Genomic DNA, 12,054 nt, shown 5'->3' with positions numbered 1-12,054 from the left:
ACACACACACACACACACACATCAGGATTGAATAGAGACGGAAAATAACTTTGTGTTCAGTCTGAATTCACCTTTTAGGAGCATGAACATCATTAATTAATGTCTTTGTGACGATGTACAATTTTCACTAATCATTAACACTCTATGTGCTGTATGTGATATACAGTCAGATTCACAGTATTACACTCACTCTGTTTACAGTAAATATATTTCAGAGGAAACATCTGAGGACAGTTATGATGCTCATTGAGAAGTTTTGTGCATCAAACTGCAGAAATCTTTAGTTTAATTTATATTTCATCATTGAAGTGAATTTGAGTCAGAACAGTCTGACACAATAAATCACTTTCAGTACTGTTGAGTTCTGTTTTATCAGATTATATAATATTGCTGGAATTATAAATTATTGAAGTTACAGAACAGTTGTGTTGGATTACTTCAGATTACAGCTGCGAGGTACGACCTTAAAATTATATCATGATATTTTATATCACATCCTGATATAAAATATGTAACTTGATATTTAAATTTTTTTTCAAAAGAACTTCGAAAATGTTTGGACGAACCACAAAATCAAATATCTGAATATGTTTCACCAAACAGACTCACTGTGATATCAATATTGTAAAGATGACTGTTGTTACTTTCACAAAACATTAACAGGATGAGATTTCTGATCAATAATCATCATTAATGTGGATATAATGACTCAGTGGGTAAAGAAAGTATTAGAACAAGTAAACAGTCGGTGAGTTCAGAACATGACGTCACTTTACTGTAATGAGCCTTTAAAACCAGGAAGCAGTTTTGATATATCACCATGTGAGAATATCAAATATCTAAAACAATATATATTCTCATATCATGATCACAGTTTATATTGTTTATGTTGCTCAGCCTACTTTAGATTGTACAGGTGTTCCTATTAAAGTGTCCACACCCAAACTATGTTAACAGAAGGAGACGAGCTGTTAATGATCCTGTGTTTCACATTTCATAACACATTTTCTTTATTATTTAATGTAAATAGAAATAAAGTTCACATGACGCACAACAAATGTTTAAAGTTGAGGAGCTGCTGTAAAGTCTTCACTGTTGATGTGTTTCTGTCATGATGGGAGTCAGAAAAAGTGTTTTAAAGGAGAAGTTAGAAAAGTGTTCTTGTCTTTTCTTATCTAACGATGTAACAAGGTGTAATTAAGGCTTCTGTTTCTCTGTTCTTCATGTTTCTCTCCTTCTTAAACACTCTGTGATCCTCATGTACCAGCAGAGAAGTGATGAACAGGAAACATCACCGTGTTTCATTTATAATCCTGTAACTGTCCTTTATAACTGAAGTCTCACTACGTGTCTTGTTATCTTCACAGGTGCAGCTCCAGAACCAGGTGAGATTGTGTTGTGGTCGTGTTGTTTCACAGACAGCTGGAGGAGTGAGTGCAGTCAGTAGTGCAGCAGTGGATGAGTGAAGATGTGCTGTGTGGATGTTGAGCTGTAAAAACAAACCAAAGGAAACCAAAAGCCACGACACAAAGATGTGTGAGCAGATGTTGTGAAGGAGTTGTATACATGCAGCACATCAGGCCCAGGTGTGTCCCATGCTGCTGATGAAGCTCCCAACAGGTCTGCAGCCCTGGAGACAGAAAGCACAGCAACAGCAGAGTGAAGCCGTCAGAGAGGCCGTCACTGTTAGCTCTGTTTACATTAGAGAGATTACACAGAGACTTTATTCATCCCAACCACAAACTGCAGCCCAGTTACACAAGAATCACACAACAGACAACATGGACACACTCAGACAGGAAGAGAAGAGTTTACTCACTGAGGGTTTCATTCTTTTATTTCTCACCTACAAACTGAACTCACACTGAAAACTAGGACCAAACTTTAACTGTGAATAAACACAATGATAGTTCCTGTAATAATATGAGATCATGGAGCTTTGAACTGAGTTTCTGCTGGACACTCATTAAAACTTGTAATTAGCACCATTGTATTCAGGCTGTAACTACAAGTCTCCAACATTAATGATCATGTTATAATTGTAGTAATTGTGACTATTGAAGCAGCAGAAGCTGATCAGAGATCTGCTGAAGGATTTGATGCTGAAGGATGAATTCAGATTCAGAAATCAGGAGCGAACCTGTTTCACAGCAACATAAATGATCAAACTCTTCAACATTTCAAATCAAATCTGGATCCTGCTGTGATCTTTAGTGAGCTTTAGTTAGCTGAGACAGAGGAATTGTTCTGATTCTATCATTTAAAACTCTGTGTGGAGAGATGTGAAACTGTCTCTCAGTCTATATGTGTCTATAAGAATCTCTAAATATTGATTCTCTTCTTTTATTAATGAGTTAAAGTATATTTATGTTGAACAGTCGGAGCTTCAACAGACTCTCGCTTCATAAAACCTGCGACTGTGTTGATCTGCTGCCATCAGGCCCAATAACTGTGGACCCGACCAGCACCAAGGAGCTCCCAGTGATTTGAATCTTCATGTTTGTGGACAGTAGTCAGTGGTGGAAGAAGTACTCGGATACTTTACTGAAGTGACAGAAGCAGAAACACAAAGTAAAAATACTCTGTTCCAAGTAAAAGTCCACTTGAGTAAAAGTGTCAAAGTGTCAGTAAAAGTGTTGTGAAGAAGTTTTCTATTTGATCAGATGATCCTGTGTTTTTACTGTCAGATCAAAGTGATGAATGGAACTAAGTCCATTTGTTTCTTCACTGCTGGGACCAGAACCAGAAGCAGCCTCTGAGCTGTGGAGCCCAGCAGGAGGAAACTGGACCTGAGATCAGAGCTAACATCACTGTTCCTGCTCACATTCATCCCAGTGGAGTTTTCATGTGGAACAAGTTCAGATCTCAGGAGCAGACTCACCTTTAGTGGTTCTGTGTGGGCTGTGAGGTCCAGTCTGCTGCTCAGCATCTGCACTCAGGTTCTGACTCTCACATTCACTTTCATCTGTTTCAGGGTGGCTCATTGGATGGATTGTTGCTGGAGTTCTAGGCTTCCTTTTACTTGTTGTTGGTGTTTGGCGTTACAAGAAGAGGAGAGGTAAGTTTAAATTTCTTTGTATCAACATATTAATGATTAACAGACGAAACTCATTCTTGATATGTATTTCATGTTCAGAGTCTTGGTGGTTTCCTTGTTTTCTCAGACATCATTTTGTTGGTATTTACATTTGTGTTTTTCTGGATTATAATGTTTTCTTTTCCTGCAGATAAGAAGAAAATAGTAATTCAGATGATAAACTCCAGCCAAATACCAGAGGAACTACATCATCTAGAATGTAATTAGCTCTATTTGTGCCATGAAGTTTTCTGCTGCGTGTGTTTCCACCATGAAGACATTTTGTCTGCTCCTCTTTCCTTTCATGCAGTTTGAGAATTAAAATGTGTTTTTTAAGTTAAAGTTAATTTCAGGTTGAGGTTCAGAGTTAATGTTGTGTTGAGGCAGATAGTTGAGATGGAAGCAAGATGAAATAAATGTAAGTTGTTAGTTGATGTGCATGTATCTCATTAACACGACCTCAATCTGTCCCTGAACTAAACCAGCTGTTTTTATGAGATTTTCTCGGTGCACTTTTTGTTTTGATTGTTGGTGGTTTTTATATGAGTGTAAAAAAAAAATGTAAGAAAGGTCAGTTTAAATATTGTATCAACATATTAATGATGAACAGAACCACAACTGATTCTTTATGTATCTCATGGTCAGAGTCTTGACAGATGTTTTATCTTCTGACATTAATTATTCTGTGTATTTACACTCAGAGGACGATCAAGATGTTTGGGATTTTCTTGAGTGTAACTTTGTTTTGTTTCCTTCTGATCCAGGTTCAACACCAAACACAGCCAGTGGAAAACCATACGCTGATGAGGATACCACAATGTTTAAGCCGGTACTAGTTTGAGTCTCAGATCTTGCTGGTTGACGGTGAGAACATCTTGTCTGGTCACTTATTTCAGTCGGAGGAGTAAAACCTGGTTTTAACATTAAACTGAATCTCAGGTTCAGGTGAGGATTGGTGTTGTGTTAAAGCAGATAGTTGTGATGGTAGAAAAGAAGGTTGTTTGTGTGACGATGTGCATGTAGCTCATTCTGCTGTCATCACTATGTCCTGTTACCACGGCAACAGTCTCTCCCTGAACTGTCCTCATGTCCTGAACCTCATCCAGATCATAGACAGTGAGATCTTACAATTAATACATTTATATAAGAATAAATACACATATTCAGTCCTCGTCTTTATCTCACAGCACTCAGTCACAAATAGTGTCCAAGTCAAGTGTCGGACTCAGAATCCTGTCAGAGTAAAAAGTCATCAGTGCAGCAGTGATGTTTATAAAAAGGTAATATTTTTAGAAAACCCTAAAATTTCAATAATTTAGTCTTTTTATCTCATTATGATTTACCATGGGAATATTCCATTTTATTAATTTTTATTATTTAGTTGTCTTTAATTGTCAGAGATGATCTTCTGTCTGGACGAGCCCGTCCTGCTTCTTTGTATTTGTTAAGGTTCTGATCCAGAGTCAGTTACTAACTGAACTCTACACTCAGTGTCCAGTTTATTATTATAAGGTTTTAATGTTCAGTTTGTTGTTCAGAGATTTGACTTAATGATCCGTTTGGAGGCTGTTGAACTGTCGTGTCTTATTCTGCCAGCTGTTTGTATTATTCTTATTTCACTTTGAGCTGGACGAACCTGATAAACTGTTGTTTGATATTTTAATTTTGTCTCTCAGAGTTCATGTTTGAATGAAACATGAAAACTGTCAAACTGTGTGTTGTGACTGTTTCTGATGTTTCTGTGTTCAAACTGGAACAAAGAAATAAAAGTGATTTTAATTTCTGGGTGTGATTCTGAGATGATCTCTATTTTACAGACATTAAAACAGCTTGAAACAATATTTCAGATACAGATTTAAATCAAAGCTTCTAACAAACAGGCAGTTTACTGCACTGACAACTTCATTAATGGAGATTTAAACTGATCAAAACAGATTTTAATCCTGACAAACTGTAGATATGAGCTCTTAAATTCTCAATATAGTTTTAACTTGTGCAGTTTTATATTAATAACTTGTATAGTGACCTTTTGTGTGAACTGAATTATTGATAAATTATTTAAACAAAACTCAAGTTAGTATTTTTACCTCAATATTGTCAATAATAGGAGTTTGAAACTCCACAGTTCCCCTTTAACATCAGTGCAAGGTATTTCAACAGGTAAGAAGGAGTGAGTGGGTTAAATAGAACAATGAGAAGAACTGAATGAGGTTTCTACTGAGGAGCCACAAGCAACAACAAGCAGGAGTTCCAATGGAGAATGGCAGCCATTTTATTAAGACAAGGTGAGCTAATAAACCCCCAAAGAGGGAGACTGAAGCAGAGTTATTAGAAACAGGATAACAGGAGAGCACTGCGTGGTGATGGAGAGATGGAGCTGGTGGTAGAAGAGCGGGTCCAGGTAACAGTTCATCTCCTCTCATCACCGTCTCTCTCTTCCTGGTCGCTGTGCCGCCTCCAACTAGAAGTACAGAGAAGAAAACCAGTCACTGTTCTGTAAATACAACACTAAATAAACCAACACAATGCAGCATGCAAATAAAGTCAATTACAGTAAACTAAATCCAGGGCTTTCTTTCTCTCCTGCTCTGTAAAACAGTGAGGATGAGGGGAGGAGAATAAAAGCGGTACTTAGCTCGGAGGAGGGGTGAAGCTCACTTCTACCCCTCCACGTTTCCCCGCGTTGCGTCTCCCCTGTATCCTGCAGCCGACCAGCGCCGTCTGCGGCCCGCTTCACAGCTTCCTTGTCCTGGGCTGAACTCTGATCTGTCTTCATGCTGCTCCTGTTCACCTGTATAAGCTCCGCCTCCTCTGCTCCTCCTTCACACCTGCAGCCTCCCGTTCCCTTCCGGGGCAGCACGCAATGGCACCAAACTCTGAAAGTAAACTGAAACCAGCACACTCCCACTGGTCCCACCAGACACAGTCACCCTGTGACACTAGAATCTGTCAAATAGAACCATCAAGAGTGAAATCAAGTGAATATGATGCAGAAACAAGCTTTCAGTCAAAAAGGTAGGAGACACAGACGTATAGCTGCCGACGGGGTTGGCTCTGTCTCCGGGGAAGGGGCGCCAACACGTCCTTGGTTCGGTCAGTAATCTCCAGGCCAGCGCCCACCATCCCGGCGTCTCGGTGCCACGGCGTCCGCCATCTTCGGCGTCCCTGGCGCTCACCATTCCAGGCCCCCGCCTCTTGGTGTTCTGGCGCCGCCGTCCCTGGTGCTGCCATTCGCCCTCACGCCCTGTTGTCCCGCCATCTCTCTCTCTCTCTCTCTCTCTCTCTCTCCTTCTTCCCTCTTTAAGTCCTTTTTAAAGGCTCGCCAATCTCGCTCAGGTGTGGTGATTAGATTTAGGGGTGTCACAACTAGCAAGTATTACAAGTTAAACACTGGGAGTTTAAAATACACAATAAAATTACCTTACCCCTGTGCAGTGATGTGAAAAGGGGGGGCAGAGGGGCAGTCGCTCTCCCTCTTGGCCCAAATGTTGAAAAACATGAGCTGAAGTGCCCTCTTGGTTGGCAAAACACACTAAAACTGCCCCCTTGGCTGGTTAAAACATGCTAAAGTGCCCTCTTGGGAGCCAAAACACGCGCTAAAGTGCCCTCTTGGGAGCCAAAACACGCGCTAAAGTGCCCTCTTGGGAGCCAAAACACGTGCTAAATTGCCCTTCTTTTCGCACCTGCCCTTCAAAAAGTCTGTGCACGCCACTGCCCCTGTGACAGAAACAAGCTTTCAGTCAAAAGGAAGGAGACACACACACAGGATGAAGTGAGTAAAATAAAACTGGGTGTAAAGGAGGAAAAGAAACAGCAGTAAATCAAACACTACTTATTTACATCAACAAAAACAAACACTCATCAACCAAGATGGCTCTCGTCACAAGAAACCCTGCAGGTTGTTTCTCTGGCAGCTGCCCAGCCCACTGCCACCAGCACAACTTTATACCACTCAGACTCAGTGGTAAGTAGACTCTGGACACATTTACACATAGCCGGGGATTTAGAGAAACTAATATTTCGCCCCCTCCGTTTAACATCTTTTTCAAAAAAGTTCTCATTTACATCAACCTGCATAAATACGCTGTCGAGCGCCATTATAACTCTGCCAATCCTCTGGGCGGCAGTGTAGGGAGAAGGATGAAGCCAAGCAAGCCAATCAGAATCCTCAGAATCGACAACACGAGCGACTTCCTGTTCCTTTCAAAACAACAAATATGGCACGAGGTTCGTTCACGTGGACAAATAGGACGCAGACATGACGTTCAGCGTTTTCTGGAGCACAATGTGATGTTCGAGAATCTAAAACCCTGTTTCTCCCCGTTGACATGGCAACACATAACCGGCATTATCAGAAATCTCCACTTTTTAGAAATAATCATTTTCTGTGATAAAAAATGAGGTTTTCGTGTAAATGAGAGGCCAAACCGCAGGGAAATATCTGTCTTCTCTTGGTGTAAACGGGACCTCAGGTGTGGTGTTCAACACACTGAGGAGGAGGAGAAACCGAACACCACAAACAGCTCTGAGGCTGTAACAGCAGCAGAGAGGAGAAGCCTGTCTGTAGATCCACTGGGGGAAGGAAAAGGGAAGATGCAGCACAGCAAGGACGTCACGAGGTCAATTATTCTATCAGCAGAGATTTAAAATGAACATAATCTGCTTTAGAGGAAAGTACAAATAAACTATATAACTGTAAATACTGGACACCTTACAACAGGTACTGTACTGGGAAAGCCATAAAAATAAAGCATTGAAACATTTTGTAAAGTCCTGATAAAAATCACATTTTAAACTCCTTTATAGAAGTGAAAGATGTGTGGGAGGGAAAAAGATGAACGTCCTCATATCAAGAATTGGACCATACAAGATATTCTTCAGTGACATTTTCAACACTGCTCCACAGAGACAGTTAGAAAGTGAGGTCATCAACACACAAGCCAGGAGAATCCGACCAGGTACAACCAACACACCTTGGTCAGCTAAGCCGGTAAGGACAGCAGCTTTAAGCTCTCACAGTTGAAACAGGTATCCCATAATCAGCAGCAGTTTCTACACAGTTCAGCTGCTCCACACGAGGAGTAGCCACGAACTCACTCAACACAAAAGTCTCCATTCTCACTGTACAGCAGACAGAAATCACACAGCTGGTTCAGAGCAGCTCACTACTGGGGCCAAACAAACTACAGCTGAGCCATGAAACTAAACTCAGTCACCACATCTACCAGCAGCGACCGCGGTAACACTGACGTCCGACGCCACAAACACAATTATTACCCATCCAGCCGTGCGAGAACCAGCTCCTCAGATCCTACCTGTCAGAACTTTACCTGCTCATCTTCTGGAGCGTGCCGGGCTCGAGGCCACTTGAAAGGCTTCCATCAGAGGCCGAGGCCCTGAAACGCCTGCCTCCGACAGGGAACGCTGTCCCCGCCCGGGATTACCCCCAAAATAAAAAAGGCAAAACAACAAAAGAGTGCCCGAAGGAAAGGCTGATGAACAACCAAGCTGGACACTCACCTATTCTCACCTGAGGAGCAGAATCTCAAACAGCAGCAGCAGCTAAACAGACAAACCAGACAACCAGTACTCACCACAGCCGCTACCGCAGACGGACAACTGTCTCTAAAGTTTCTCAGGATCCTTTAACGAGCCCCCAAATATGTTGTTACGTCCCTGTGAGGCTGAAGGGGATGAAGGGAGCAACATGGTGCAAATAAAACCAGGTGTAGAGGAGGGAAAAGAAACTGTAGGTAGAAATAACTCAAACTGGTTCATTTACAAAAAGGAAAAACTCATCAACAAAGGTTGTAGCTCTCTGGCTCCTGCACATCACAGCTGCCCAGCCCACTGCCACCAGCACAACTTTATACCACTCGGACTCAGTGGACAGTAGACTCAGGTGTGGTGCTCAACACACCTGGTGAGGAGGAGGAGGAGGAGCCTGAGTAGAAACAGAACACAAACACGCCCACAGCACTGAGGCTGCAACAGCAGGAGAGAGGAGAAGCTGTTCCACTGGGGAAGATACAACACTGCAAGGACGTCACCACGTCAATTATTCTATCAGCATAGTTTTAAAATGAAAACAGTCTGTGCTTTAAAGGAAAGTATAAATAAAGGATTCATAACAACTGTAAATACTGGACACCTTCAGGGTACTGTACTGGGAAAGGAAAGTTATTTTAGTCGTATTGATATTTAGCAGAACCATCAAATTATAGAGCATTATGTATTTCACATGATCGGGCGACACATTTAGTTTGAGGAAAGTGTGAAATGTTCAGAGGTCAGAAGCTCAAAGAAAAGGATTGTACATGTTGGGATGAATAAATATAGGCTTGTTAGCAGGTTTAACTATATTTGATCCACCTGCCTCTAAATAACTGTTCCTGTACTGGTTGTATTCTCTCTTTGTTGCTCTCTGGCACCCTCTCTTCCTTTTGCCTGTGTCGTCTTTGAGGAAGACACACCTGTCCAGGTGTGTTGAATCACCTGACAACGTATTTAAGGAGGATTGAGTGGAAGCCTCGCTCTCTCTCTGGAGCCCAGCTCTCACTGAAAGGAGGAGATGTTTTACCTTGTGTCTCCTTGTTACCTTTTCCTCCCCACATGTTTTCAGTGCTGTGTTTTGTTCTGTTCATTTGTTTGTAGTTTAGTTTTGGAGATCACCAGTAATCCAGTTTTTGGTTTCTTTAGTTCATTAAGGTGAGATTAATTTCTCTCTGATGAGGTTAGAGGGGACAGCTGGGTGCGACGGCCCAGTGATTTCCCCTTTGTGTATTTCAGCTGGATCTCCAACCTCTCTTTTGGTAAGTAGTTTTTACCCTCTAATGTCTAAATTCAATTTAGTTCGTTAATTTGTTTACTGAGCGTCCTTTTTAAACATGTAGCATCCTCTATGTGAGCTAGAGGCTCCGTAACAACTGTATCCAACAGTTTAGTTTTCATATTAAAATTGTAAACTACATTATAAAATAACTTTAAAGGTTTCCCAGTACTGAACCCTGAATGTATTCAGTATTTACTGTATTTCATGTTAATGTTACTCCCTCCTTCTCCATTGTCATGTGTTTGTCAAGTGCTTCAACTTGTTACATGTAATTTATGTTTCTAGTATTAATTGGAGCATCTTTATGTTTTTTAGGTCATTCATCAGACACAAAGGACTAAATCCTGGTAGATGGGTGTGTGAAACAAAACCTCACTCCATTCATCAGGATGAAACTTCATGTGGGGTCTTTGTACTGAAGGTCTGTATCACAACATGATTAAAGAACAATGTGAGGATTTGACTGAAAGACATTTTGAATCTCTAGCAGCAAGACAAACAAATTGAATATGTTAAACCCCCAAATTGTCCATCTTCCACCTCCTCCTCCTCCTCTGGGCCATCCACAGGTCATTGGGCTCCTCGAGCTCCGATGCCTCTGTAAACACCGCAGTGGACTCTCCCATCATCAAGAGTAAGTTTGATCATTTGTTAAAAAAAATTAATGATATATTTGAAACATTTTTGAAAAGTACTGCTAAATGTTAAACATCAAAACACACTTTGTGGTGCCTTGTCCTGGTTTAGTTGGGCTTTTCAAAATATTCTGCACATTTTAAGCTAAAAACTGTAAATTATGTCAGACATGTTTTGTCCCAGGTCTCAAGAATCACTGATACTGACACACTTATTTTTTCCAGCCTCACCAACGTCATGCTGAACAGCGGCCTACATCTTAACGTCATCTGATTGTGCGCACACAGTAACAAATTAACATGGAAGCCACTCTGTTTCATCAGATAATCCATTTTTTAAAAAAGGTGTTTATCTGGACAGCATGACGGCATCCCAGAAGTCCAACTTTAATCGCAAGTGTAAAGAGCTTTTATGTGCAGGTGAGTTTAATAGATGTATGCTGGTATTAAATACACCGTTTTATTTGACTCAAGACTTAAACTGAACTTTACTTAAAGCCAGCACACACATCGATGTACAACAACGGTGAAATAAGAGCAAAGAACATTCCTTATTCACAAAGATGGAATCCCAAACATTATGCTGCAGTGGACCAGACCGCGTGACGTCACACATGATTGTGTTACAATGGCTCACAACTCACTTCTTCCTTTCACTCATTACAGGTGACTGGTTGTACTACATCAGGTACACTGGGACCACTCACTCTATGGGAGTAAAGGTCCTCCGTGGGGAAAAGGAGGCAAAAGAGGCCTTTGAGGAGGCTCACATGAGAAGTGGACACCGCGGCCAGAGAGACAATATCTCAAAGGTTTTACTGGCCCGGAATGTCGGAGGACATCAATTTGTGGGTCAGTATGCAGCTACACTTTCCATACACACTGCTGGTCTCACAAAGATATTGCCGTTGATAAAAATCACATTTTAACTTTTTTTTTAATAGATGTGAAAGATGCATGGGAGGGGAAAAATATGAATGGAGAGCATAAAATATTCAGGATATTTTCTACACTGCTCCAAACAGGAACTGCTCGGTGTTTCCAAGCTAAAGTCCTCTGTGGGGAAAATGAGGCAAAAGACGCATTTGAGGAGGTTCATGTCAGCAGTGGACACCGCGGCCAGAAAACTACAAGGGAGATCATCTCAAAGCTTTTACTGGCCTGGAATGTCAAATGCCACCTTCACCTCCTTCACCTCCTCCTCTGGACCATCCACAGGCTGTTGGGACTCGCCTACAGTGAACTCTCAGATCATCAAGAGTATGTTTGATAATTTGTAAAAAGAATTAATTATAATATTGAAACATTTTGAACATTACTGGTAAAAATCACATTTTTAAACTCCTTTTATAGCTGTGAAAGATGCATGGGAGGGGAAACGTATGCATGTCCTTGGATCGAGGATTGGGCCCTATAAAATATTCTGAGGATATTTTCTCTACTGCAGCACAGAGACCATCAACAGATGAGGTGTCAAATTTCTATTTTTTTTTTTTAATGGTTTTCCTACC

The 12,054-nt window shown here is 41.1% G+C and overlaps 1 long non-coding RNA gene across 1 annotated transcript; it reads right to left on the bottom strand.

The window, feature by feature from the left end:
* Positions 1 to 5,332: 5,332 nt before the first annotated feature.
* Positions 5,333 to 6,016, bottom strand: LOC115583312 (uncharacterized). The gene is made up of 2 exons (XR_003984347.1): positions 5,629 to 6,016; positions 5,333 to 5,537 (listed from the first exon to the last, which is right to left on the bottom strand). It is a non-coding gene; the product is annotated as an uncharacterized LOC115583312 (long non-coding RNA).
* Between the last annotated feature and the right edge of the window lie 6,038 nt (positions 6,017 to 12,054).

The sequence above is a fragment of the Sparus aurata genome, chromosome 6, assembly GCF_900880675.1.
Source record: "Sparus aurata chromosome 6, fSpaAur1.1, whole genome shotgun sequence".
In the NCBI taxonomy this organism is placed as follows: Eukaryota; Metazoa; Chordata; class Actinopteri; order Spariformes; family Sparidae; genus Sparus; species Sparus aurata.
The sequence above is the reverse complement of the archived record's forward strand: the minus strand, read 5'-3'. Positions and strand labels throughout refer to the sequence as shown.